At 38.2% G+C, this 27670-nt stretch overlaps 1 pseudogene; it reads right to left on the bottom strand.

The window, feature by feature from the left end:
• Positions 1 to 22344: 22344 nt before the first annotated feature.
• LOC103085566 (endothelial differentiation-related factor 1 pseudogene) lies at positions 22345 to 27309 on the bottom strand (annotated as a pseudogene).
• Positions 27310 to 27670: the final 361 nt, after the last annotated feature.

Below are 27670 nucleotides of genomic sequence, written 5' to 3'. Positions count from 1 at the left end.
GTGTGATAGAACATATGCAATGATGGAAAGCTTGGGAATACATTATGCTATAAAAGCACACCTAGAAATGCAGTCAGAGATTCCATGAAAGCAAAACAAACAAAAGAAAACTATACAAGAAAGTCATGATTCAAAGAGGCAGCCATCAAATATGTGGCATGTCTCCGGTTGCTTAGTAATGTGTAAACAAGAGGAATAAATTTAAACTTGGCCCAATCCTTTGACGGCACAGGCACCCATTAAAACTGTTTTAAAACAACGACAACAACAACAACAGCTGAAAATTTTGCCTAGTCATTACAGTGTAATCACTATGTATTGGTTTTCAACTTTTAGGATTTACAGTTTATAAGAGAACTGTGGAGAAACTAAGATAATAGAAGAAAATAAAAATGACAATGAAAAAGCTACGATAAAGTCCACTCTAGTTGGGATCTGAAGGACAAGGGAAGCTGGATAATGATAATATTCCTATGCAAAGACAGTAGTTAAAAGCTGTGTATATTGTTACTGGGAAAAGAAGTGATGGTTTAAGAATGTTGCGGTAAATGGAAACTGAAAATAGTGGTATATAGTTCTGGTGAGAAAAGAGGGAGGGGGAAGGGTGTGTGATAAAATCATGTTAAATCCTTACCTATCAAAACAAGAAGTCAACAGATGATGTCTACATTATGTAAATCTTGAAATAGAAGTTTAGTGATCAGTGATCTTAGTTAGAGATAAGTAGATTATCACTAGAGGTTTTAAGACAAAATTGGTTTAAATGGCTATCACCAGTTAGAGGCACTTCAGTGGAGATGGATAGGGTATAAGTTGGTTAATTTTCTCTATGGTTCTTCAGAATTCTAATATTTAACCTTGTGCATACATTTACTCTGAAAAAAAATCTGTGACTCAAAGGCTATGTAAAATAAAATGACAGTGAGAAAACTACATAAGGAATATATAGAATGTGGTAAAAAAATGAATTCAGAGATAAATCAATAAAGACTATATTAAATAAGAAAGAATTAAAATAAATGACAAAATAATTCAATGCAAGTTAGAAAAACATGACTAAGGAGACCAGAAAGAAGGGGACAATAATGATACAACTAAAAATTAAAAATTAGAAAAAAAGAAAATTATAAATAGTTCTTAATATATCTGACACTGTTTTAAATGTCTTACTTGTTTTAACTCCTTTAATTCTCATAAAAAAATACAAGGGAATCACTATTATTATGCTCATTTTCAGATGAGGATGTTGAGGTACAGATAGATAACTTGCCCAGAGTTATCTAGTAAACAACAGAGGAAGAATTCAATCTAGTGGTGTGCTGGTAAATGCTTGGCAATGATTGACAAATAGCTCTCCTCTCACACTCCCTGCCCCCTCCAAAAAGCCTTGATTTGTAGTGTTTGCAAGAACTTCCACCATGATCAATTTCAAGCTACCAAAAAGTAGACACCGAGTAGAGTTGGAAGGAGATGCACATAATTTGCCCCTACGAGCGTGTTTGAGGGGCATGTTTGAGCAGGCTCTAGCACACCACTGATTCTAATTCAGGCAATCTGGCCCCAGAGGATTAAAGCAGAAACCAGCATTGATGGCATTCTAAGGACATTTCCATTAATTTTATTTCTAAGAGACAGATATTCTGTCATTGTTAGATTGCCAATATTACCATAATAACACACTATTAATTAATGCAATGAAACAAGTTAAGTGACTACATAGTTACCAAAGTGATAAAAGTGACATTCAATTTCAGCCAAGTAAAGGAGGGATTTAGTCAATAAATGACATTGGACCACTGGCATATGTAGTCAGTTTAGAGCCCTATCTTACACTATATCAAAATAAATTCCAGAGGAATTAAATACCTAAATTAAAAAAAATCTTAAAGCATTAGAACAAAATTTGAAGAGAATATTTTTGTCATTTGATATAGAGGACTTTTCGCAGCAAGTTACAAAATGAAAGATGGTTAACATGTATTTGAATGAGTAGATAAGAAAATGTATACAATCAATAATAAATTAGCAAAAAATGTGATTATTTGGGGGCTGGGGTTGGATGTATGTTACATATCTCTATCTGTATCTATATCAATATCTTTATGGATTCTTGGTGACTTCCACTTTGTTGTGTTTTTGGTATTTTTCAAATAAAATATAGTTTATGATAGAGGAATACAACCTACAAATTTGGACTAAATGGATTTTCTGGATAGTAAACATATACAAATTGAATAAGAGGAACTAGAAAATATGAATGGACGAAAAGCAGAGAAAAATAGAACTCATCAAATTCCCTCTCTCATTCCTTCCTGCTCAATGAAAAGCTTCAAGTTTAGTGTGTGTTGGATATAGGTCATTTTAACTTTCAAGGAACAACTAATTCTCAAGTTATATATTCAGTTTGAAATCCAGAAAAAAATTAAGAAATTTTCCAATTCAATTTATGTATTCATTTAACAAATATTTATTGGGTACCTACTCCATTAGATTCTGGGGCTACGTATTTTTTTTTTTTTTTCGGTACGCGGGCCTCTCACTGTTGTGGCTTCTCCGTTGGGGAGCACAGGCTCCGGACGCGCAGGCTCAGTGGCCATGGCTCACGGGCCCAGCCCCTCCGTGGCATGTGGGATCCTCCCGGACCGGGGCACGAACCCGTGTCTCCTGCATCGGCAGGCGTACTCTCAACCACTGTGCCACCAGGGAAGCCCTGGGGCTACAGTATTGAATGAGAGTTCTCATGGAGTTTAACTCCAGAAAAATAATAATAAAATCATTATCATATATAATTATAATATCAAAATCTGGTAAAGATAGCAACAAACAAACAACAACAAAATACCCCAGAATAATCTGAAGGATAGATGCAAAGTAAACTATTAAATATTAAGTAATTGAATTAGCAGTATATTAGGAGACAATTATACCAAAGCCAATTAGGTTCTATTTCAGACATACAAAGATGATGCATCATTAAAAAAAATAAATCACTAATAGCATCAGTGGGTAGTTCAAAGAAAAAATATACACGATCTACCCAATACCTGTTTCTTCACTTAACATTAGTTTATTTAACAAATATTTATGAATACTTACTTCCAAGTGCTCTCTTAGGCACTGGGCATAAAATAGTGAAAAAGATGGGTACTATTCCTGGTTTCAGATAGTTTACATAATAGTGGGGAAGACAGAGTGGTAAACCAAGTAATTGTACTACAGAGTGAAAACGGCTTTGTAAACCAATTACAGGTGCTAAGGGGGCCATATATCAAAGGTATCTCTCCCAGCCTGTGTGTCAGGGAAGGCTTGCTGATGCAAGGAGTTAGCTAGCAAAGAAGGAAAAAAAGTGTTTTGGGCAGAAGAAATAATATGGACAAAGACTGCAAATTGAGAGAAAATAGAATATGGCTGGAATGTAGAGGTAGATGGCTGGCGATGAGAGATGAAGCTGGAGAGCTAAGCAGGGCCAGATGACTCAGTTCCCTGTAAGCCATATTAAGGAGTTTGAATTTTCTTCTAAGAGCCATTGAAAGGCTTTAACTAGGAGGGTGACATAATCAGTTTTGTATTTCAGAAAAGTTCACTTGAGCAGAAGTATGAGAATGAATTGGGGAGGCTCTGCACAAGCAGACAGTTAAAAGTTCATATGATAATAGAAAGGATAACAGTATAAACTAAGGCAGTAGAAGAGGAAAGCCAGGGCAGTTTTAAGAGATATTTAGGAGGTAGAATTGTGAAGTCTTAGTGATGACTGAATATGGAATATGGGAGAGGGGAAGGTAGAGGGAAGGGTCAAGAGCAGGCTGGGTGGTGGTAGGAGTTTTGCTAAAAGCTCTCATTAATTGTGTTATTATTTTCTCAAAGTCATAAAAGTTATTTGTTTGAACGTGACAAATTTATTCTTAAAAATAAAATACCAGAGACATTCCTATGAAAATCTGTAACAAGATAATAATACCCACTATTACTACCATTGTTTAATGTTATATTTCAAATGGTAGCTAGTGTAATAATGCAGGGAATTGAATAAAAATAACTCTTGGAAGCCAAACAACTATTATCATTATATGCAGATGACATGTCTATGTAGGTAGAAAACCTAGGTGACTCAAGAAGAAACCTATTATAAAAAATTAGCAACCTGTAAAATTTCAAATTATAAATTGAATTTTTTAAAAAATCAGTAGTTTCTCACTGTATCAGCAAAAACACACTAGAAAATATAATAAAACACCTTCTTTTCAAAATAAAATTCAAACATGAAATACCTAAAAACAGGTTTAAGAATTAATCAGTATTGAGATGAAAGAAAATACAAAACTTTATGGAATAAACGGTATTCTGTTAGTGTCTCTTGAATATGCAGACACTAACAGAAAAAAGTCGTTTCTCAAATTGATTTATAAATCTTATATAACTTGATTTTAGAGTTAATCTAGAAAGTGTGAGAACAGCCAAGAAAATTTTTGAAATTTTGAAAAAGAATTCTGATTAGGAATTATACTGCCAGATATGAAAATATATTTTAAAGTCATGATAATTAGAAGTCTGGTACTGTTACATAATTATATAGCACAGTAGCATAGATTAGAATGCCTCAAAATATTGCCAATTATATGCCAATTTTAGTGTATGATGAAAGTAGCATTTAAACTAGGGAGAAAAAATGGGAGTGTGATTGAATAGATGCATTTATCTCTTCTCCCTATGGAAACCTTTCTAAAATATCAGTAAAAGGATTTTTAAACACCATAGAACTACAAGTATAAATGGATCAGGAGAGAAAACAGAAGCAGATGAGAGATATATAAGTTTTGGAAAACAGAGAGCAAATGGAGGAATAGTAACTAACTCAGTGAGGGAAGGAAGCTATAACCTATGTGCTTGCAGAGAGTGACCCTGAAGTGAAGTCCAGACACAGTGGATGGTGATAAAGTTGAAAACAAGAGGATTGGGGGATGCCTATGTCCTGAATCATGGGTCTCCTCCAACATCATTCCTATAACAACAGCCAGTTATTTATCTACCCCAGGCTGAATAAAAGAGGATTACTTTCTTGGGAAATTGAGAAGGGGCCCCAATGTCAGTTATTTAGTCTCCATTATCTAAAAAGTTATCTTCTGACCTGATTGCTGTAAAATGAAGCCTACCATTTAAAAGCTCATCTTTTCTTCTCCTTCCCCTAGAAAAACTCCAATCATATTTTTGGAACCTTTCTCTTAGATGTGCATGGTATACTAGAAAATTAAGCAAAACCTGCAACTTGAAATAAAGAGAACAAACAAATAAAATCCTCAGAGGGAACAAAGACAAAAAAAAAAAAAAACACCAGAAAAAAAAAACACCCTATAATTTGTACCCTCAAAAAGAGAAGGTATTGCATCCATGAAATAATAACAGGATAATATATAAAAGGAAGAGACAAACCAGGAAAGAACTCTTAGAAATTTAAAAATGAGAACCAGAACAACAACAACATATCAATAAAAGGGTTGAAAATAAAGTTAAGAAAGTGTTACAAAAAGTAGAATGCAAAGAAACAGAAATAGGATGTACTAAAGATCTAGTCTTGAGAAACAGGATCGATCACTGTAGGCATGGGAGTAGGTCAATTGTATAAGGAAGGTATACCAAGTAAGATTAGAAGCAGGGCACAGAATAGAGCAGTTCATTTATGGTCTCATGATAGTCTTCTGTAGATTCATACTATAAATTTATGTTACTAAATTACGTTACTGTTGTCAGACCTTAAGGTTTTTTCTCCAGTTTTAAATTCTTACAATCTTGCCGTAAACAGATTTGCCCACAAATCATTGCATAAATTTCAGTTTATTTTTTAGGACAGATACCAGAAATGCAATTACTGGATGCTGTCCCACTTTGAAGTGGTAAGGTACTTAGGAAACCAGTTGAATGTTTAAGGAATTTTTATGAGCTAAGTGGGGTATGATATTCTTGAGAAACTATCCTGAATGATCAGTTCTTTCTAGGGATAATGTAGTTGAGAAAACAATATTTTCTCAGCTTAGTAGGGGAAGGTTGGGCCTCTTTCATGTCTCTCAGATGTTAAAAGTTATTGGAGGAGTATTTGGGGTCATCAGACAGAAACAAACCCTCAAAAGCATATTTACAAGGAACTTGTGATGAAGAAACCAAGGATTCTCTCCCCAGCTTTTCCAGGGAAGAGAGGAGTGGAGTTGAGTTTGAGTTTAGGAATATGGAGGACAAATACCCAGTGAGAAATACTCTATTGGTCTCTTCCTGGTAATAGTCATCATTACTTTATTCACCTGTGTCCAGGTCTCATAACACTTTGGCTAAAGCTGCTTTGTTACTCTTTCTTTGGTATTCTTTCTTCGAGGCAGCATGGGAAGGTGCATGAGCTCCAGAATTACAAAGGCCTGAGGATATTATTTAGTTCTTCCATTTATTTGATGGTGTTCCAATTATTTATTGCTGAAAAAACAAACCACCTCATGAAAGTACAATTTGGGCAGGGTTTGGCAGGGACAGTTTGTCTCTGTTCCACTTAGAACCAGCTGGCGTGGCTAAAAGACTGGAGGCTGGAGTCATCTGAAGCAGGGTTTCTCAACCTCAGTACTGTTGTCATTTGGACTGAACATCCTTTGTTGTGGGGGACTGTGAATTGTAGAATATCTAGCAGTATTCTGGTCCTCTACCTACTAGCTGCTAGTAGTACTCCCTTTCAAGTTGTAACAACCAAAAATATCTCCAAAAATTGTCAAATGTTCCCTCCCAGGGGCATAGGGAGGCAACACCGTCCATGTGAAAACCAATGTGAAGGCTTGCTTACTATCACATATGTGATAGCTGATGCTGGCTATTGACTGATACCTTAGGGGAGACTAATGTGTAGGCTGGAACACCTACACATGATCTCTTCAAAGTAATGTGCTTCCTCACTATGTGGTGGCTGACTTCCAAGGGCAAGTATGAAGGTGGGGCAGGGAAAGCCATATTGCTTTTTATGACATAGCTCTGGATGTCATGCAGCTTCACTTTCTGAGAAAAGATGTTCTGTAGCATAGTCCTCACCAACCAGAGAATGCTCTCTGGAACAGCAAGTAGTAGCTGATGTCTGAGTCTTTGTGCTGGCACATTATGATAAAAACAAGCTACCTTCCTGCCTCCTTGCTTTACCTTACTGTTTTGAAATTGGGCCTGGCCACAAAATTTGAGATAGCAGAAATATTAACTGCTTTTAATTTAAGATCAAAGTCACTTAATGGTACAAAGGGAAAAACTGACCAAATAAAACAGAGTCTTTGTTATTTGTAGAGGAGACTCCTTGGCAGCAGGGGTTGAGAGCAATAAGTTGCTCTTGGCTTCAATAGGATTGTTTACCTCAATAGGATTCTTAACCTTCCACAAAATAGTTCTATCCTGGTGTTCTAACCCATAGAAATTAATTTCAAAATAAAGTAAAAACTCCTATCTCTAAAAGAGGTGTATATTGCAACATTATGTATAGTTGACAACAATGTAAAAGTCCAGCAAGAGAGGAATTACTATGGAAAGTGGTACATTCACTGGGTGAGATATTGCATATTATTAAAATATTGGTTATAAAAAGCAGGAAAAATGCTTGGATATAATGCTAAATGAACTTGATGAAATTTAAAATTATATGAATATTATAATTTCTTTGTTCCAATATTTTAAAAATTCCACAACAGACAATAATTACATAAAAATTCAAATACATGCATATAATCTCATTATTAAAATTTAAAAAAACTCTAAGAAGTAATAATAACTCTTTATGACTCTCTCTAATTTTACTCTTGTTTCCAGATGTAATCATTATTAATACCATGGTGCGTTTCCCTTCTTACCTTCTATACATTTCCATGTTTCATTTTTTAAGTAATGAGATTATATTAAATCTATTGTTCTACAACATGATTTTATTACTTAATGATATGTGTTGGAAATCTTTTCCATAATTGGCATTTCTATTATTAGCATTGCATCACATTTTTAAACATCTATGAAATTCCCCGGGATGAACATGTTGTAACCATTCTTACTGATGCAAATTTAGATGATATCTGGTTTTTTTTTTTAAAACTCTACAAACAATGATTCAATGAGCATTATTGCACATATATCTTTTTGTACTTGTATGAATATTTCTGAAGGATGATACCTCAAAATAGAATTTTAATAGATACTACAAATTGCCCCCCATACCCTTTTTCCATTATATATTCCAACAAATGGAATATAGAAGTGCCTGTCCAAAAGTGAATATTTTCAGTCTCTTGAATTTTTGCCAATAAATGATGCCTTATAATTTCAATTTTCCTGATTACCAGTAAAGCATGCTTATTGCCCATTTATATTTTTTTCTTCTATGAATTGCCTGTTTGCATCCTTTATGAGCATTATTATTTCAACAAGGAAAAAATAATGAAATGACGAAAAGAAATGCAAAAAGATATTCATAGTCGTATTAGAATTGTAAGCGATTTTTTTCTCTCCTGTAATTAAAAAAAAAATTAATGTGGTTAAGAGTAAAAGGTTTTTGTTTAAGTGAAAGGAAAAGTCATAAGTACTCTGTGCCTATTCCTTCAAAAGTCCCTTTGGGACTGTTTACTAAGAGTAAACCTACACCCTAATTGGCCATGGGAAAAAAGCCAGTGCAGTTTGTTCACTGTATGAGGCTTCATGCTTTTTATAAGCTTAAAAAGCAATACTGATTGTTGGTTCTGAACCTTCTGGTATGGTGGATCCCAGATTCTGTTGTGTCATCTCCACTGAAAATTTGGCATCAGCATGCTTTTAGCTGGTAAAATTGCATAAATTAATCTCACAAGAAATTGTTGAAAGAATCAAAGTGATAACAATGAATGATCTCATAAAGAACATATTTTATAGGGGGAAATTATTTATTATTTCATAAAATTGTCATTTGTCCCTTGTCCATTCTAGATAAACATATCTGAGAACTACAGCAACTCTGTTTGGTGATCCTGAACAAAGTTTGATATTGAAGAATGTAATGGGATGAAGCACATGCTAACTTCCGGTCCCCATATTGATTTTAATTCTTTCCATATTGATCTTTGCTGAGAAAGGAGGCCAGGAGGAAGCTACAGTATTTCTGGGGACAGATGACACAGCTTGGAGTAGGGGAGAGGACTGAAGCAAGGACCTTGGTTACCAGGCTGTTTGCAGTGATCTGGACATGAGGTGGTAACAAACTCAAAGTGGAGTTAAGTGAGGAAGATTCAACACCTGGAGTTGGGCTTTGGCGCTGGATAAGCTTGGGCTCAAATCCTGACTTGGTTTCTTTCTAGTTGTGAGACTTTGGGCAAGTAATATGAGAATTAAATGAGATAAATGTATGTAAATTGCTTTACACACAGCATGAGGTATAAAGATACTGCTCAAGAAAGAGTGGTACGATATTGATCATTTTTTTTTTAAGTTTAATAAAGCCAAAATCATGGTAGGGATCCAATCATTGAGACTGGTGTTGGAGTTCAGAATCCATGCCCTGGAAGGCTTGAGGGAAGTCCTGGCCTATACTATTCCCTTTGTTGCATGTTTGTTCCTTGATTCCTGCTTGGTCCTCTAGTTCCTCAAGGATTTAGAATCTGTAGAGTTTCACCTGAGGATGAAACATTAAACTATTTGGCTATGCCTGTTTAAATTCCCCTAGTCTAATGGCAGGATTGGCTTCATATCTTACAGTGAGGATAAAGTGAACCCCTAGGGGATCTCCCAAGCGGGGACAGGGAGCCAGGCTGGAAAGTACTGACAAGAGATGGTCTGAGAGGCATTTAGAAGGAGGAGAAAAAAAAGCCTTACTAACAGCTCTGAGGTATCAGTGAAGGAGGGAAGAGAGTTGAAAATGTTCTGGCCTGAAAGAGATGGAGTACTAGAGACTAGGATTCTCACCATATCATTCTTCATACATTCTGTAGCTCATAGAATTGGACTTGCAGTCAAAGCAAGTCTTCATCTAGTGCATCTAGTTTACCATACTATAATTCTTAATACTTCTGTTTTCTATTTTATCACTTCTATTTTTTTTTTGGAAAGACCTCTCTCTGTTCCTTCTCATCACTTTACTTATAATGCATTTGCATAAATAACATCCACAGCATCCAAGATTGCTATTAGCAGTAGCCAATGATTTTTACAAATTTTCTCTGACACAAACTGATTTCAGAAAGAGGTTGAATTTCTTTTTCTTTTTACTTTTTTTTTTTTTTTTTTTGAGGTACGCGGGCCTCTCACTGCTGTGGCCTCTCCTGTTGCAGAGCACAGGCTCCGGACGCACAGGCTCAGAGGCCATGGCTCACGGGCCCAGCTGCTCCGTGGCATGTGGGATCTTCCCGGACCGGGGCATGAACCCGTGTCCCCTGCATCAGCAGGCGGACTCTCAACCACTGCACCACCAGGGAAGCCCTCCTTTTTTTTTTTTTTTTTTTCACCACAAACTGATTTTGCAGAAAGGTTCCCTGGAAATAACCTTTTGATTGCACAAGGTATCTCTGAATGATTCGAATTTATGATACAGATGACTAATAAGGGGTTAATATCCAAAATATATAAACAGCTCATACAACTCAATATCAAAAAAAAAACCAAACAAGCCAATTAAAAAATGGGCAGAAGACCTAAACAGACACTTTTCCAAAGAAGAAACACAGATGGCCAACAGGCATATGAAAAGATTCTCAACATTGTTAATCATCAGAGAAATGCAATTCAAAACCACAATGAGATATCATCTTACACCTGTCAGAATGGCTATCATCAAAAAGACCACAAATAACAAACGGCGAGAATGTGGAGAAAAGGGAACTCTCGTACACTGTTGGTGGGAATGTAAATCGGTGCAGCCACCATGGAAAATAGTATAGAAGTTTCTCAAAAAACTAAAAATGGAACTGCCATATGAATCAGGAATTCTACTTCTGGGTATATATCTGAAGAAAACAAAAACACTAATTTGAAAAGATACATACACCCCAATGTTCATAACAGCATTATGTATAACAGCCAAGATATGGAAGCAACCTAAGTGCCCATAAACAGATGAATGGATAAAAAAGATTATATATATGCACATACATACAATGGAATACTACTTAGCCATTAAAAAGAATGAGATTTTGCTGTTTGCAAAAACTTGGATGGACCTGGAAGGTATTATGCTAAGTGAAATAAGTCAGACAGAGAAAGACAAATATTGTATGCTTTCACTTATATGTGGAATCTAAAATTACAACAAACTATTCAATAGAACAAAATGGAAAGGACTCACAGATGAACTAGTGATTACCAGCAGGGAAAGGGAAGGGGGAGGGGCAAGACAGGGGTAGGGGATTAAGAGGAAAGTAGAGTGACAGTGGTTCCTTGAAGTATCTTCCTGGAATGTCAATCTTACTATACTCTTTAGATGAAGACATTTTACACTAAATAAGCATTTATGCAGAAATGTCTAGATGCATCACCGTAGAATAGAAACAATGTCATCCTACACCAGAACTCCAGAGTATGACAACTCTGAGATCACCACCTGCCAAATCTATCAGGATGTCCAGGCTTTTCTAGTGGCTCCTGATATGTTCAAGGGTCCCAAGGGGGCTCACTCAAGTTCAGAGGGTGAGTCCTGTCTGCTCTGACATTTCACTAGCTGATGTGGATCTCAGATGTTCTTTCTTGAGGATGCAGATCAACATAAACGTGGCTCTGGAAGCCGAATATGTAAGAACCTGGTCACCTCTGTGTGACTGCTGCTGCCCAGCCTTAGCATGGATGCTTAGTTCAGCTGCTTTCTGTCTGTCTGAGCCAACTTCTTCTGCAGCCCAGCACTCTATGGATGTCCTGTCTGCTGGATGCCCTCTCTTGCTCTGGATGCAGGAGAGGGGTGCTACTCTCTTCTGTACTGATTCTTCCAAGCATCCCCAGGTTCTTTTCAGAGTCTAGGGCCTTTCACCTTGTGTAAAAGGAATCCTTGATCTCTCCCCAGGCATGTCCCATATCACTTCCAGACAGGCATATGGCCAGGGGCAGCTTACATCCCATGACTGGAGTTTATCCAGGTCCTCTACAAGTAACTGGCATGATCTCCTTTACCACCTTACAGTACAAATACAGATATGCTTTACAAATAGGTACACTTTCTGTTTTTCAAATCAATTGTTCATGTTCTGCATCCCTCCTCTAATTCATTCAACCACTCTAGGGCCTACTCTGTCCATAGGGATTAGTCCCTTCTCCAAATGCCAAGCAAAGAAATGTAAAAACCCAATTAACCTATTAGCGCCATTGGTTGGATGGCCACATGTTGCTGTGGGATTCTAATCTCAAAGGTACTTGCCCAGGCACAGTGACATCCTTGCTGGCACAGGGTGCAATGGTGTCTCATGCTTGCCTCCAAGGCTATTGCTATCTTAGTTTGTGCTTCTAAGATCAGCCACTGCTCCCCTAGATATGACTGCATGCCTGGTAGATGAATCTGGACAAGCTTTCAAGTTTCAGCCCAATGTAGTGCCGAAGCCACAAATGTCTGGGCCCAATCCACCTTCCTTTTTCCTCATGGAAAGTCACCTTTGGATAACAGGGAAATTGGTAGGTTTCCCAACCAGCAGACCTTTGCTGGGGCTACTCTAACCCAACAAAAAATTTTTCTTTTATTTTTAAAAATAATTTTGAATGTCAAAACCAGAAAGGGCTCATTAGTTTTTCAGGAAATCTTTTAACTCCTTATTCACTTTGGCTCCCCTCAAAAAGTTTTGCATATTGAAGGATATTATAATGACAAAGAAACTATATTGAGCATCTGTCATCTCTGACTCTCAGGAGAAATGTGCTAAGTCACATTAGGTGTCCCAGTCTCCCAATCTAAGAATAGCTTTAAGTTCTGAGTACAGCTGATCCCTGCCTCAGAAAGGGAACAAAGTTTCACTTTATTTAACATCTGGCTCCCCACTTCATACTCTAGTAAATTTTCAGTATGACAGATAGTGAGAACACAGCTTTTTTTTTTTTTCAGAAAAAACAGCCCACACCTAAACACTGTTATTCCTAAATTCTGAGTTAATCTATTATCTCTGGTTACCTGATTATACATAGGTGTCTTATGGATTGTAAAGCAAAACACATATTATTTTTTATAGATAAAACATGAAATGGCAAAGGTATTTTAAGCTTAAGGTGAGTAGTTATGGGCCAAACCCCCAGATTCATGGCATTTAGGGGTACTTTGGAGGGAAAATTGAGAACTACCCTAGGGCTCTAAGTGTAAAGACACTGTTAAACTACAGGTCTTCTAATAGACCTTAAGAAACACTATTAGGCCCAAAGTTTTGAATTTCCATGTTATGTAATATGCATTAATAAAACTATACATTATTACTTCTCTGCAAGAGTGGTTAGTGTAACCTGTACTCTTATAAATGTACAAGACTATCAGACTTTGCAAAGAAGTAGAAACAAATTCAGCCAGTCAGAATTCAGTGATGGTCCTGCTACATACAATACACCCATATATGATGAGTTTTTGTCAAAGTACAGTAGCTAACCTACAGTGATGGTTGATAAGATACTGCATAAACTGCTAATAGAGCAATTTTAAAAGGTTAAAATGTTGAATAATTAAAAACTAAGAAGATTTTACTCTGAAAAAAATGTCAGTGATTATGAGAATGCAATAAGATAGAAAAATCTTAGGTGAGAACATCAGACAATATTAGAATATGTTTCCAATTTTTCAACCTGACAAAGGGGACAGTTTGAAGAACACAGCTTGCCTCCCCTCCCACAGTCTTCAGCTTTAGAGACCATTCAGTGTCTGACTCATACTCGTGGCCTATGGGTCAAATCCTGCTGACTGACATATTTAATTTAGCCAGCATAGTACTGTAAACATTTTGAATAAATTGGCAACATTAAAAAAAATTGTACAATTAAAAAAAGGAATTCCTAAGTTTCTTTAAAAAGAAAAAAGAATTGGTAACAGTTGTGTGTGGCATTTGACCCCATCAGGACCACCACTCTGCATGATTCAAGGAGATGCCATCCACATGGATTCCAAGTTAATGATGGTCCCTAGAACTGCACAGTATTTTGATCCTCAACTCCTTATCTAGACTGAATCATTCATTTATGTTACTTAGGCAACCCATGTTTAAGGATTCTACGCACCATAAACCGTGTACAAATATTCAGTATTACTCTTCTTTTCCCTATGGAAATCATCAGTGTCTAAATGGAGCTCATGCAAGAGGACAAAAAAGGGGTCAGAACCAGGGACTCACTACAGAGATTATTCACAGTTGGTCAAAATAACAAGCATGGGGGAATAGGCAGGTGAGGAATGATCACAGTTGTCTAGCAGCTGACATTGTTCCAAATCTAGGAAAATAGTAGAATTCTAGGAAGTCTGTCTGTACAGAAAAGGAACTAGCAACAAGACTGGGTGTGGGGAGAAATCTCTAATTCTAAGAAACAAGGCAGGATTCTCTTATCCTTATTGAAGTTGGGAATTGAGCAGGCAATCAAAGTTGAGGTTTAGTTGCTGGTATTGCTTTGTATGCTGGAAACCATATCATGCATCAGTGTAAAACCAAAATCAAAGCAAATCAGGTAATAAGCTCTCCAACTGGAAATCTTGGGTTTGCTGAATTATATGCCTGATTAGGAATGGGGCTGGTCAAATTCAGGAGAGAAGGTTATACACACAAATACATTGAGCCCTACATGGTGATTAAGTTTACTCAGCTATGGGGGTTGGACTGATAAGAGACAAAGGGTCTAAAAATCTATTAGAGTCAGACTAAAAGAAAGTGCTGATGACTTTAATGCCCTGGAATAAATTGTTAGAGAAGAATGGCCAACATTCTGTAATTCAGTGCAGAGAGTTGAGTGGTTTCTTACCATTTAATACATTTCTTCATGTCCACGTTGAGTCAGTCCTCCTGAATTAAATATAGAGCCATGGGTCAAGAATTTTCAAACATTTTAAAAAAATCTTTCCAATTCAGGGTTGATCATCCTTCCTTATTAGGCAAACAAGAATGTGCTCCAGATGTTATCCTGTCTGTATCCACCCTTTGCTAGAAATTATGGAACTAGATTCAGTGCCACACAAATGTAGTGAGAAGCTGGAGAAGCATGGCAGCACCTTGCTGGCCAGTTGAGAAAGCAACTGTCTCTGGGCAAATGCACAGTACAGTCTTAGCCACAGCTCTACCATCTGGTACTGATTTTACAGTTGCATTTCCTAAAGACTCAGCAAAATGACAAATGAATGAGAAAGTGATGCTTTCCTTGTCAATCTAATTACTTATGAAAAGTCACCAGTTACTTCTGTACTCATCCATGTGATGTTCCAGGACATGGCATGACTAATTAGAATGAATTGGACAGTGTAAGAGGAACCAGGTCCTAAAACTGGGGCAGAGATGAAAGAAATAGCTCTAAATTATACCTATTTAATTGATTATTCATGTATAATTTTAAAAAATAGTGGCAACTATTATTACTCTCACCTATTATTGACCACATACTAAATATGCACTAACATTCCACATCTCATTTAAACAGTAATGGAGCCAGACTACCTATCTGAAGAATTTCCTGGGTTTAACAATCTGGTTATAGATGGATTGGTGGTGGGGGTGGAATGTGTCCTTTTGTCACTTGCAAAAGCTTTATCCAAAAATTAGAAATGAGGCAAAAAATTGGGCAGCGTATATTTTTTCCACTAACTTATGAGGACACTGTTTAACAGATTCACCCTAGGATATTTAGGAGAATGTCCTTTGTCCAGGCTTAGTGAAGATACATGTTACATGTTAATTTATAGATGTGTGTCTGGTAGGAATGCAAATAAGTTCTGTTCAGTTGCAAAGATAACACTAAGGGTTATAGTTTATTGCCTTGTAGGTGTTTTGTATCTATTAGCAAATTCATTTTAATCATTCTTTTGTGTGATTGACTGTATAACTCTCCATTTTCAAATTATCTTCTTTGCACCGGCCTTTCCATCTCGCTGGTTTGCTTATTAGTTACTAAATTGAATAAAATATTAGACAATGTTCAGTCTATATTTGTATCAAAGTCATGTTCTTAACTTTTGGTAAATGAAAACAGATATTCTGGAGGCATGGCCATTGCTGCTGATTGTTGGACCAAGCAACATCTGCAGTCCTGCTTATTACTAAAACTGCCATAGATTCTCCTGCATCCCAGAGTTGACAGCTACTGCAGCTGGACGTACCACCAGAAGCAGAAAAACAACAGCTTCTCTCTTCTTTTCAACTTCCCAGCCATTTGCAGAGCCAGCAGAGCCTCCTTTTGCAGAAGGTAACCAAAAGAAGGTTGGCAAGAGTCCAGAAAGTTTGTAGACTTCTTGCTAACTATGATATTCGGAAGAATACAAAAAGGAAGAGATGGAACTTAAAAGAGAGCTAAAAAGCAAATAACTGACACAAGGAACAAATAAATGTAGATGGAAGGGGGCACTAAAAATATCCCCTATATTATCTATAAGGTACATAGAAGGTGCATTAATTATAAATCCTATTTTACAAGATATGTGGGTTCAGAGAAGTTAAGAAACTCACCCAAGATCACATAGCCATTATGTGGCAGAACTGGGATTTGGATGTAGGCTTAATTCTAACATTGACTGCTTACCCATTATGCTATATTGCGTCCCTTACAAGGTGGGAGACAAACAAGAATAGTTGGTAGTGCAGTAGGTCAAAGTATTGAGAAGATTAAACAAAAACTGATGAAGCCAGGGTGATGGGAATCCAGGAACCAGCAATATTAGGAGATCGGAGCAAGCAGGTAAAAATCTGTGGCCCCTAAAACATCCCCATCCATCATTCTGAAACTTAGATTCCAGTTCTAAACCTTAGAGGACTTAAGAGAGAATGAAGGGGAAAAAATGAGGTATAAATTACTGGATAGAGATTCAATCACAGAGCAAGCCAAGAGTTCTTTATTAGCTAGGGCAGAGGATCAAGGTTAGAAAGCCACAGGGTCCAGGCTAAAAGATCCAGTTAACTAACTGAAGTCTGTATTGGGAATTCCAGGAGATAATCGTAATTGCATCTTAGTTGGTTATTTTGTTCCTCCCCGTCATCATTCTATAGTGATTAAGGACAGGATGAACTTCAGATGAGTGTCTACTCTCCCCAAAGAATTGGAACTAAAGACTTGCTCATCAATTGTCTGGTCTCTGCTAATACACGTGGAACTCAGAGAGAATGAGCTTAAATTAAAATACAGGAGAATGTCTGCATAGCCAAATTTTAATTCAACTTTAGAGAATACTTATCAATGAGATCTCTTACCACTTATCATTCACACACTCATTAATTCACTTAAAAACATAAATTAAGCACTGAGCTAAATCCTGGGAATACAAAGATGAATCAAACTCATTCCTTGCCTTCAAAGTTCTTGTCATCTGGAGAGGAGTCAAATATGTGTTGCTAGCTATCTGTAATGTAAAGCAGAATTAAATAAAGAAGTAAAGAATTGCAGGAGAAGAGAAAATAAAGGTTCAAATTCTCACTGAGGGGTGAGACGGGTTTATAGAAGAGGCTGCATTGTGGTGATTCTTAAAGCAGGATCATACTATTTATATGAAACGTGTGTATATTTAAAATTTTATATTTTGAGGACACTAGTAAATGTGGATGTATCTCCTCTTTTAATAGCTGTTTATGTGCTTTTAAATTTATATCCCTTGCCCAACACCACACACAAACACGTTTGTATTTGAACTTAAAACATCTGGATGTACTCACAGGGTAAGTTTTGAAGTGGTGTGAGGTGGGGAGGGAGATGAACAGATGTCTTGTACTTTTTGGTTCATACACTATTATTCTGATTGATATTTTTAGGGTAAGCATTAAATATCTTTATAAGAAATTATCTTTCATAAATAATACCTCTTCTTTTCCAGATCAATATGATTCTGACAGGGAGAGCATGGTAGGACTGGGGGCAGAGGAAAGGAAATGGAAGATAGTATACAGTTTTGGAGTAAAGATTTATTGAACTTGAGGCTAACTGTGTTGGGTTCTAAGTGCTAGAGTACTCAGAAATCTTTTAAATGAAAGTGATAGAAAACCGGAATTAATTTGGCTTAAGAATAAAGGGAAATAATTATCCAAAGTAACTGAAAAGTCCAGAGGAGATGTCTTTTTCAGGCATAGCTGAATCCAGGTGCTTAAACACTAACTTCAGAAATATTTAACTCTTGATTTCTTGCCTCTACTTTTCTATAGCTGGGCTTATTTTCAGGCATGAAAACGGCACTGGCAGTCCCAAGCTAATATCCTATTGGGTTAGGAACCTGAATAGAAAGAAAGCTTTACATTTCCCCAAGTTCTAACAGAAGTCTCAGAGCCAGCACTCTGGCCTGACTTCAGCCATGTCCCCCTGTGAAGACTCGCTGGTTCCAGTGGATCTGAGGACTGCATTCAGTTGCATTTGCCTCATTTTCCCACCTCAAAAGTGTCTTCCCCTGAAAATGAGAAATGAGCAAAAAGTTTAAGAGACGTGCTTAAGGCAGTTATCAGAAGGGAAAATGGATTATGAACGGAAAAACACAATAGAAAATTCATGCTAAGGGATTTTCAGATTTGAGGAAAGGGGGCATGAAATCTTTCTTAAAGCCTTTAGCATGAGTAAGAAAATGAGAGCGTCCAGCTAATGAGACACAACTACAGTGTGGGGAATGATAGGCTCCCTGCATGCATGACAAAAATGACCTCAGAGACCACAGTAGATGATGAGTTATTCATAAGAAAACACTGCTCTGGTTGTTTTCAGGAGAATGAAAAAAAATCCATACTGCAAGATATGGATGCATAGTCCCAAAGTAGCTAATTTGATCATAAGGCAATCCTTTAGTATTGGGAGAATAAGAAGAAATGTCCCCACTTGTGCATGCAGATGACCCAAAGACTCACTGTCATTGAAACATGTAACTCTCTTTTTTAAAATTAATCAGAATGTGCCCTGTTTGCCTATGAGCAGCAGCTTACCTTCCCAGAATTTTCTTTCTAGTTCCTTCTCCTGCATAGTCATTCTCCTCCCTCTCCCCTCTTACTGACAAACTAAAATGACATTATTTTTGCTATATAATGCAGAGGCTTGTAAAGTGAGCAGTATATGCTTCCTTTTGTCATCTGCCTTATTTGGCTGATTTTGAGCCCATGTCTCTCACCTCGGTTTCAGTCCTGAATGCTTTCTTTGTTTCTTAATGGTGGTTTCAGCACTGGCAGCAGCTTTGTCATAGGGGGCTAAGAACTGTGTGTCTCATAAGTGAGTGTGTCAGAAACAAGTCTGAAAGATTGAAAACACACACACATACACACACACAACTGTGGAATATAATCTGGGCTCATCCACTGTCTCACCATCTCCCCACCCCCTGCCAGCACTATTACCTCATCAGATATGATGATGGTTCATTAAGAGTTGACATACTTTTGTTACTCATTAAAGTTTAGAAGATACAAAATATCATCCATTACTTAGATTAACTATAGGGGAATAACTACACCATGCTCATGTTTGTTTATTCTTCATTGCCATAATTTTCTTTTTAGATACCAGTTGTGGAGGGGATGTGGGATTGAATGACATGAGCTTTAAGATTCCTTTCAACATATTAACAATGAAATTCTGATGTAACTATGATTCTATGAATTCACAATAAAATCTAGTTTTGCTTTATTCTTCAGTGAAAACCTACAACAGCCTCTTACCACTCCTAAGGTATTACACTGGTTTTTAGAAAATATACCACAGAATGTTTGCTGAAGTATCATGAATAATTAGAAATAAAATAAATTTGTCAAAATAAACAAATTTTGCTTTATGAGCTAGTGTTCTTTACTTTTTAATCATATCTCTATATGATGAATTGTAAAACACCCTAATATGCAGTAATGCTCCTTGTTATTAATTATAAATGGCAGATGGATATAATCCACCATTTTATATGCTGTTGTGTTTTTACCTCAGTTCTGGTTCCAACTCTGGTTGCTTTTACCAGATAGGCAGCTTTGAACAAGTACTAACCTCTCTAAGCCTCAGTTTCCCCATGCCAAAAATAAAAGTAGCTACTAACAGCATATATGGCAGGATATTATGAAGACTGATCACAGAAATGTAGATTAAAAGATTTTGCTAAATTATAAACTACATATAATTTAAAAATATAATGTATATACAGCTATAGGATTTGGTTTGAATGCAGACCATAAGCTCTTTAAGGGTAAGGACGTGGTCTATTTTGTTCATAACAGTGCCTGACGTAATAGACACTCAATGAATATAAACATTTGTAAATGAATAAGTGAATGACTATTTCTGGACTACTTAACACTAGGCCAGTGTTATAGGTTGAATTGTGCTGCCCAAAAAGATAACACTGGGACCTCAAAATGTGACCTTATTTGGAAATAAGATCTTTATAGATATAATCAAGTTAAGATAAGGTTATACCAAATTAAGTTGGGCCCTAATCTAATGACTGATGCCCTTATAAGAAGAGGGAAATTTGGATTCAGAAACAGAGTGGAGAAGACCATGTGAAGACAGATGGAGAGATTGGAGTGATGCATTAACAAGCTAGAATGCCAGCAACCACAAGAAACTAGAAGAGTCGAACAAGGACCCTCCCCAGAGCCTTCAGAGAGACCATGGCCCTGCTGACACCTTGATTTCAGACTTCCAGCCTGTGAGAGAATGCATTTCTGCTGTTTTAAGCCACCTAGTTTAGTATTTTGCTATGTCAGCCATAGGAAACAGATACAGCCAGGATCCTGAACAATGTGGCACATGTTTGTGATGATGAAGGGGATCACTGTTTGATCTCTGTCTTCATACTTAGAAATTTTGTTAGAAGAGAATTTGATTTACCTTGACTTATATGAATGCCTGGAATAATTCATTGTCACAACATAGGTTTCTTTATTATTGTAAAGGAAAATCAGCAATATCTATTATTAGCAATTATTCTGTCTTGGATAATATAATCTTAAGCTCACCCAACTGTCTAAATCTTCTGTTTTCTGACAAACAATTACTTCCATCTAAACTATTTTTCAACATATACTACTTAGATGTTAATAGTTCAATAATATGATTCCCAAAAGATATATGGTTGATCATTACACAAGTCATATTTCCAGAAAGAAATATTCTATTTGCTGTAGGCAACTTTCTTGCTACAGTCTAGTCATTGCATGACTTGCATAGTTAACTACTGCTTGCCTGTAGAGTTTAAAATAAATGTACCAATGGGCTATGGGGCAACTCCATCTCAAAACATTTAGTGACCACATAGAGATTTGAAGACTGGAATAGCCTTCTAAGAGAGATTACTTTTGGTCCACGGATTTTGTGTGGCAACATGACTGGTGCATCTATGTTGTGCATATCATTAAACGATAAATGATGACATTTGTTGTTAAGGCAATTTTAAGCCTCATATCAACAGTCTGTAATCATCATTAACATACAACCCTTCCCACTTTTCCAAAATCTAAAAAATGTACTTATGATTCAAAAATCATTCTTATGAGGTACGCCCAACTTTTCAATTCAGTTTTTTCAGCACTTCTAAATTATTATATAAATATAAAAAGTTCTCCATAGGTTCATCATAGGACAGAATTTACAGAAACTTCTTCTATGTGGGTACCCAATTAATACTCAAAGACATTTCAAATATGCCAAGATTTGTCATGAATTATGCATTGTTTTAGATTTTTATAATCTCCTTACTTTGAAATATGTGCTATAAATCTTGCTCTTATTCCTCTAGTTTCTGATATAACATTTTTATTTGAATCATTTTTCTGTTCTAGCTTTTGTCTAAGGAGTAAACAAAGTATGACGATTTGCTAAAATTAGAATGAAGCAATTTATTAATTTATTTATTTATAAGGGCAACAAATGTTTATTAGCTTCTCTACGAGCCAGGATGAAGACGCAGCTCCTCTCCCAGATGGTGGCTGCCCACCCTGTGGGAGGTGGTCCCCCTCCGAGCTCCCTGGAGCTACACCCATGACGGGGCAGACCCCGGGGGAGAGGAAGGCAGCGTTCTGCACCCCACGTGAAGGACGGGGACAGGGAGGAAAATAATCAGGAGAAGCAAACACCTTGCAAGGTTTTGTTTGTGAGTTTGACAGCAGGTACTGGTAGAGGGGGTTCCCGGGCAGGGCTACCGCCCTGTGTTCCGCGTGGCCGCGCGCTGGCTCTGGTGGTCAGGGGGAACCAGGCAGACAAGATCAGCCGGAATGCACTGGTTTCGAGGCTTTGTGTTCATTTCTCCCTCGGCCCCTTCGCGATCATCTTCCCAATGGCTTTCCCCCAGAGCTTGAGGCCGATGGCTCTGTCGATCTTGCCCAGAACCTGGTTCTTAGGAATGGTCCGGCCACCCTCATAGGCCGCGATGACCTGTGGCTTTTCGTTGATTTTCGTCGCCTGGCCCTTCTGCGTCAGCGCTTTGCTCTGCCGGCCCTGCAGGATCACCTTGCCCACCTCCAGGGTCACCCGGTCCTGGTGCAGCTCCTCAGTCTCCCGGTCCAGCTTGGCTGTGTTCTTGGTGATCGAATGCTGTTTGTTCTGGCTGGCGGCCTATTTCTTGGAAGTCTCCACATCCTCTCCTCGTCTCTTGAGCTGCTAAGATGGCCTGCTTGGACTTGGCCTGGGCTGCCGTGGGGCCCTTTTTGCGCAGCACCGTCGCGTGTCCCAGTCACTCTCAGCCACGGCGGGGCAGGCGGGGCAGACTGGGCAGGCGGTCCGTCCAGCAGCTCCTGAGCAGCTGCTGGAGACCCGGCGACACTACGTCCCCTCGTCGCTTGGCCGCTTCCTAGAATGAAGCTTTTTTAAAATCTCAGAATGCCTTAGGTCGCACAAAGTTGTTTTTGTCGTTTTTCTTTATGTGCATAGGTGCCAGTATTGTGTAATGGCATTTTATTTTTTAATTTTTGTGCACAGGATTGTCAAGGGTTTGCTCAAATGTATTGTTTCACATTATTGGACTCCTTTGGTCAGAAAAACAATAGTCTCCATGCCAATATCCAAGCTGACCCAAGCTGATCCATTAAAAATATAGCATATTATTGCATTTTTGTCCCAACAGCCATCAAATAATGGTAAGGCTTTTTTTTTTTCATGTTATTTTGAAGACATCTGTTTACCTGCACCTGGAACTCTAGGTAATGTATTTGTGCAAGATATCCCAATAAAAAAGGGGGCAAGGACAATGTCAGATAGAATGGGAAGAGTATTTGCCAATTTATTATTAATATGATTATTAGCTTCTCATTTAAAAAACACTGCCTTACTAATATTTGCTGCCATGCTACTATTCAAAGAAACACTTGCAGCATCCATATTTTGGCAAGAGAATATGAAAAAATCATCTGTCTGGGAAACTATTTGAACAGTATCTCCAATAACATAATTTTTAACTTTTTGTTCTATTTAATCAATGCTGAAATAGATGAGTCTCTATTTCATTTTCTCACTTTTGGACTCATTAATAGATCAAAGAAATTAGAGATGTTTTGATTAAACCATTATTCTGCCTGAAAAAGATAATATCCTTGGTGAATTTTTAAAAATCATTAGAATTTAGCAAAGTGGATTTTAAAAAAATTATAGGCTTTTGTATATAGAAAAAATCCAATTAATTTGATCACAGAGTAATTGTGAGAGATACATTATGCAGATATATTTTTGTTAGATAATTTTTTGTTTTGCTTATATGAATGTTTCGCTTAATTTGATTGTCTATCCTTAAGTCACCTCTGTTTCACCCTTTCTGTTGCTTTCCAATAGTATATGACCATTTATCCAAAACTTAAACTGCTTAAAGGCAAAAAGGCATAGTAAAACCACAGTCAAAATTTATCTCTTCTAGTTCCTAAATGTCATCCAAATCATACAGGTATACATTTCCAGTTAACAGGTGAAGGAGTATTCTTCAGATTCTGCTCTCCACCTCTCCATTCTAGTAGATCCTTTGTCAAAATCCATTTGCCCTGTCACGTTTTGCCTCACGTTACTCTTGGCTTCCACTCTGGCCCATTTTGATCTTTTCTCATCTTTACAGATAAAGACTCCCAGACTTAAAGAGGTTTAAATAAATTGCCCAAAGTCACAATACTAGTAAATGTTGACACCAATCTGTCTGACACCTAAACTCTTATTCTTTCTACTATTTCACAAACTACTCCAGGAAGAGGGATTCCACGTACATTTGCATGTTGACTATGAAAAGTAATTATGTTAGAACAATGCTTCTCAAACCTTAATGTACATACAAATAAACTAGAGATCTTGTTAAAATGCATATTCTGATTCAGGAGGTCTGGGGTAGGGCCTGACCTTCTGTATTTCTCACTAGCTCCAAGGGGATGCTGAGACTGCCACATTTTCAGTAAGAAGGCCTTGTAAGACCTAGCAGAAGTTGGATGTTGTTAATAAAGCTACTATTGGATCTTGTTCACTACTTTGCCTACAAACACTCCACAGTTTTTAATGTATATTATCTTACTCATTCTTAATTTTTTTTTTTTTTTTTTTTTTTTTTGTGGTACGCAGGCCGCTCACTGTTGTGGCCTCGCCCGTTGTGGAGCACAGGCTCCGGACGCGCAGGCTCAGCGGCCATGGCTCACGGGCCCAGCCGCTCCGCGGCACGGGGGCTCCTCCCGGACCGGGGCACGAACCCTTGTCCCCTGCATCGGCAGGCGGACTCTCAACCACGGCGCCACCAGGGAAGCCCCTTAAATTTTTTTTTTTTTTTTTGTGGTACGCAGGCCGCTCACTGTTGTGGCCTCGCCCGTTGTGGAGCACAGGCTCCGGACGCGCAGGCTCAGCGGCCATGGCTCACGGGCCCAGCCGCTCCGCGGCACGGGGGCTCCTCCCGGACCGGGGCACGAACCCTTGTCCCCTGCATCGGCAGGCGGACTCTCAACCACGGCGCCACCAGGGAAGCCCCTTAAATTTTTTTTTTTTTTTTTGTGGTACGCAGGCCGCTCACTGTTGTGGCCTCGCCCGTTGTGGAGCACAGGCTCCGGACGCGCAGGCTCAGCGGCCATGGCTCACGGGCCCAGCCGCTCCGCGGCACGGGGGCTCCTCCCGGACCGGGGCACGAACCCTTGTCCCCTGCATCGGCAGGCGGACTCTCAACCACGGCGCCACCAGGGAAGCCCCTTAAATTTTTTTTTTTTTTTTTGTGGTACGCAGGCCGCTCACTGTTGTGGCCTCGCCCGTTGTGGAGCACAGGCTCCGGACGCGCAGGCTCAGCGGCCATGGCTCACGGGCCCAGCCGCTCCGCGGCACGTGGGATCCTCCCGGACCGGGGCACGAACCCGTGTCCCCTCCATCGGCAGGCGGGCTCTCAACCACTGCGCCACCAGGGAAGCCCCCCCTTAAATATTTTTAAGTGATGATCACGAGTCAAATATTTTGAATTTATTGTTATAATAAAATAAATTCAAATAAATTAATAATCAGGATTATTAGCTAATCCATCAGTTCCTCATGTCCTTTTTCTTTTGCAGTGGAACTGGTGAAGCCATCATGAATAAAATAAATGAATTTAATATGATCTACTCCATTCTCTTGAGGGCATTTTCTCAAGAGAGACAATGGGGATTATGTGGACAATTTTGAACATGTGCTGTCTCCTGCCCCTTCCAACATTTTTATCAAGGTGAAAACAGGTACAAGGAATGTGACAAACAGCCTTAAAGGAGATGCAAATCACCACGGGGTGGACAGAAGAACAGATATGACAATAGGGCAAGGGGTGTTCTCAAAGAAGCACAGGGATTGGGGCAGAGCTTCAAGAACCAGACAAACCAAAGTTGGAATCATGGCTTGTCTTCTACTGAGCATATGACTTTGGGCAAGTCATTTATCCTTGCTAAGCTTAGTTTTCTAATTGGCAAACATCTACCTTGCAATGTTATTGTTATAATATAACAGAATGATGGATGTAAAAGAACCTGACACATAGTAGGCAAGACACAAATTGATATCCTTTTCATATTTGCATGAAGGTGAGCTGCTAAGTGTAGATTTTAGGCATACAGGCTTGAGGGGGTCTTCCCAGCTTTTTCTTTCTCATCCCTTCTCTGGAGTTTCTGTTCAGTTGTCCTCAGCACCAAACAGTATCAGAGAATGAGGTCTAGCAGAATTAATCCAGTCCCAGACAAGGCACTCTCAGTGATATCTGGGTCACTCAACATCTCACTTATGTTTGGACATACATTATAATACTATGGGTCATAAATATTTTACCAATTAATGCAGTTGGGACTAGTCCCATCCCTACAGTCATTAAATCAAGCCTGCTTGGTTTGGTCAGAAAGCACTACTTGACATACTTGTGCAGAATAAATCTTGCATGTGTTTTTGATGCAGAGAGAAGCCAGAAAGTTTAAATAATGAGTAATTAAGATTCTGAAAATAATGAATTCCACCATTTTTAAAGCAGATCCTTCGGTGAATTTCTGTTAGCATTTGACATTTAGATCTTTAGTCCTACTTAGCACAAACCACGTTTCTCAGCACCAACCTCCCCTCCCAATCTATGATAACTAAAGGTAGTCCTTTAGAGCTATTTTGGACACCATTTTAACTGATTAGTAATGAGGCATGAAGAGCAGGGTGGAAGTAGGAAGTCAGGTCTAGGAGTCATCAGGATGCTCACCAAAACAGCAAAGTGATTTGAATTTTCCTATCTGGATGCTATTTCAGGAGACAATGGGAATGTTTTTTAGCCTCTGGATTAATGGGTTTGGGGTGGAATAACCTTTCTGGGAAGATATATTCATCTCTATAGTTAAGATGGCACTACGGTCCGTTTTAGAGCTTACTGTCTGTGGATAAAGCAGGTGCTTCTGGGTGTCCAATAGCTGAGAAAATATAATATCACTAAACAGATTTCCTACTTCTAATTCATTGATTTCTCCACTTCCTTTATAGCCATTATTCTCTACCTTCCTTCAATTTCATGGTTATCTAGCTTGGATTCTGCAGTCAAATATCACAATTAGTCCCTGACCCTAACCCCTGCAACACATCTCCCTGAAAAAACCCCATCCTGAATGAACCCATCACTCATCTTTGCTGAGCCTTCACCAGAGCAACTAAGTAGATGGCAGAGAAAAACTACACCGCCAGGCAGACTTATATTGTTCGTCTGCTTCACCTGAGTCCTTGACACTGCCCAGAAATCTCTTCTTCCAATAAACTTGATCTTCCATCCATAGTAACTACCAGTTCATACCTTCTCTATTCTCCTCTGACCTCCCATCCCCTCCTCTCATCATTGCCATTTTTTGCTAATGACATAGCATAAGACATGCTAGAGAAAATAGAAGTTATTGGTTATTCTGGATTTGTCTGTGAGGCTGTTCCTGAATGAAACTGACATTTGAATTGGTAGACAGAGTAAAGCAGATTGCCTTCTGCAATGTGGGTTGGCATCATTCAATCCATTGAGGTCCTGAATAGAGAACGAAAGGTGAAGTAATATAGTATTTGCTCTCTGATAGAGCAAATAGACTGATAGAGCTGGGACATTATTCTTCTCCTGCCTTCAGACTTAGACATGGGCTGGAACTTATAC

Source organism: Lipotes vexillifer, unplaced genomic scaffold, assembly GCF_000442215.2.
Source record: "Lipotes vexillifer unplaced genomic scaffold, Lipotes_vexillifer_v1.1 scaffold258, whole genome shotgun sequence".
Taxonomy (NCBI): domain Eukaryota; kingdom Metazoa; phylum Chordata; class Mammalia; order Artiodactyla; family Lipotidae; genus Lipotes; species Lipotes vexillifer.
Note: the sequence above shows the minus strand (reverse complement) of the source record. Positions and strands in the feature narration are given on the sequence as shown.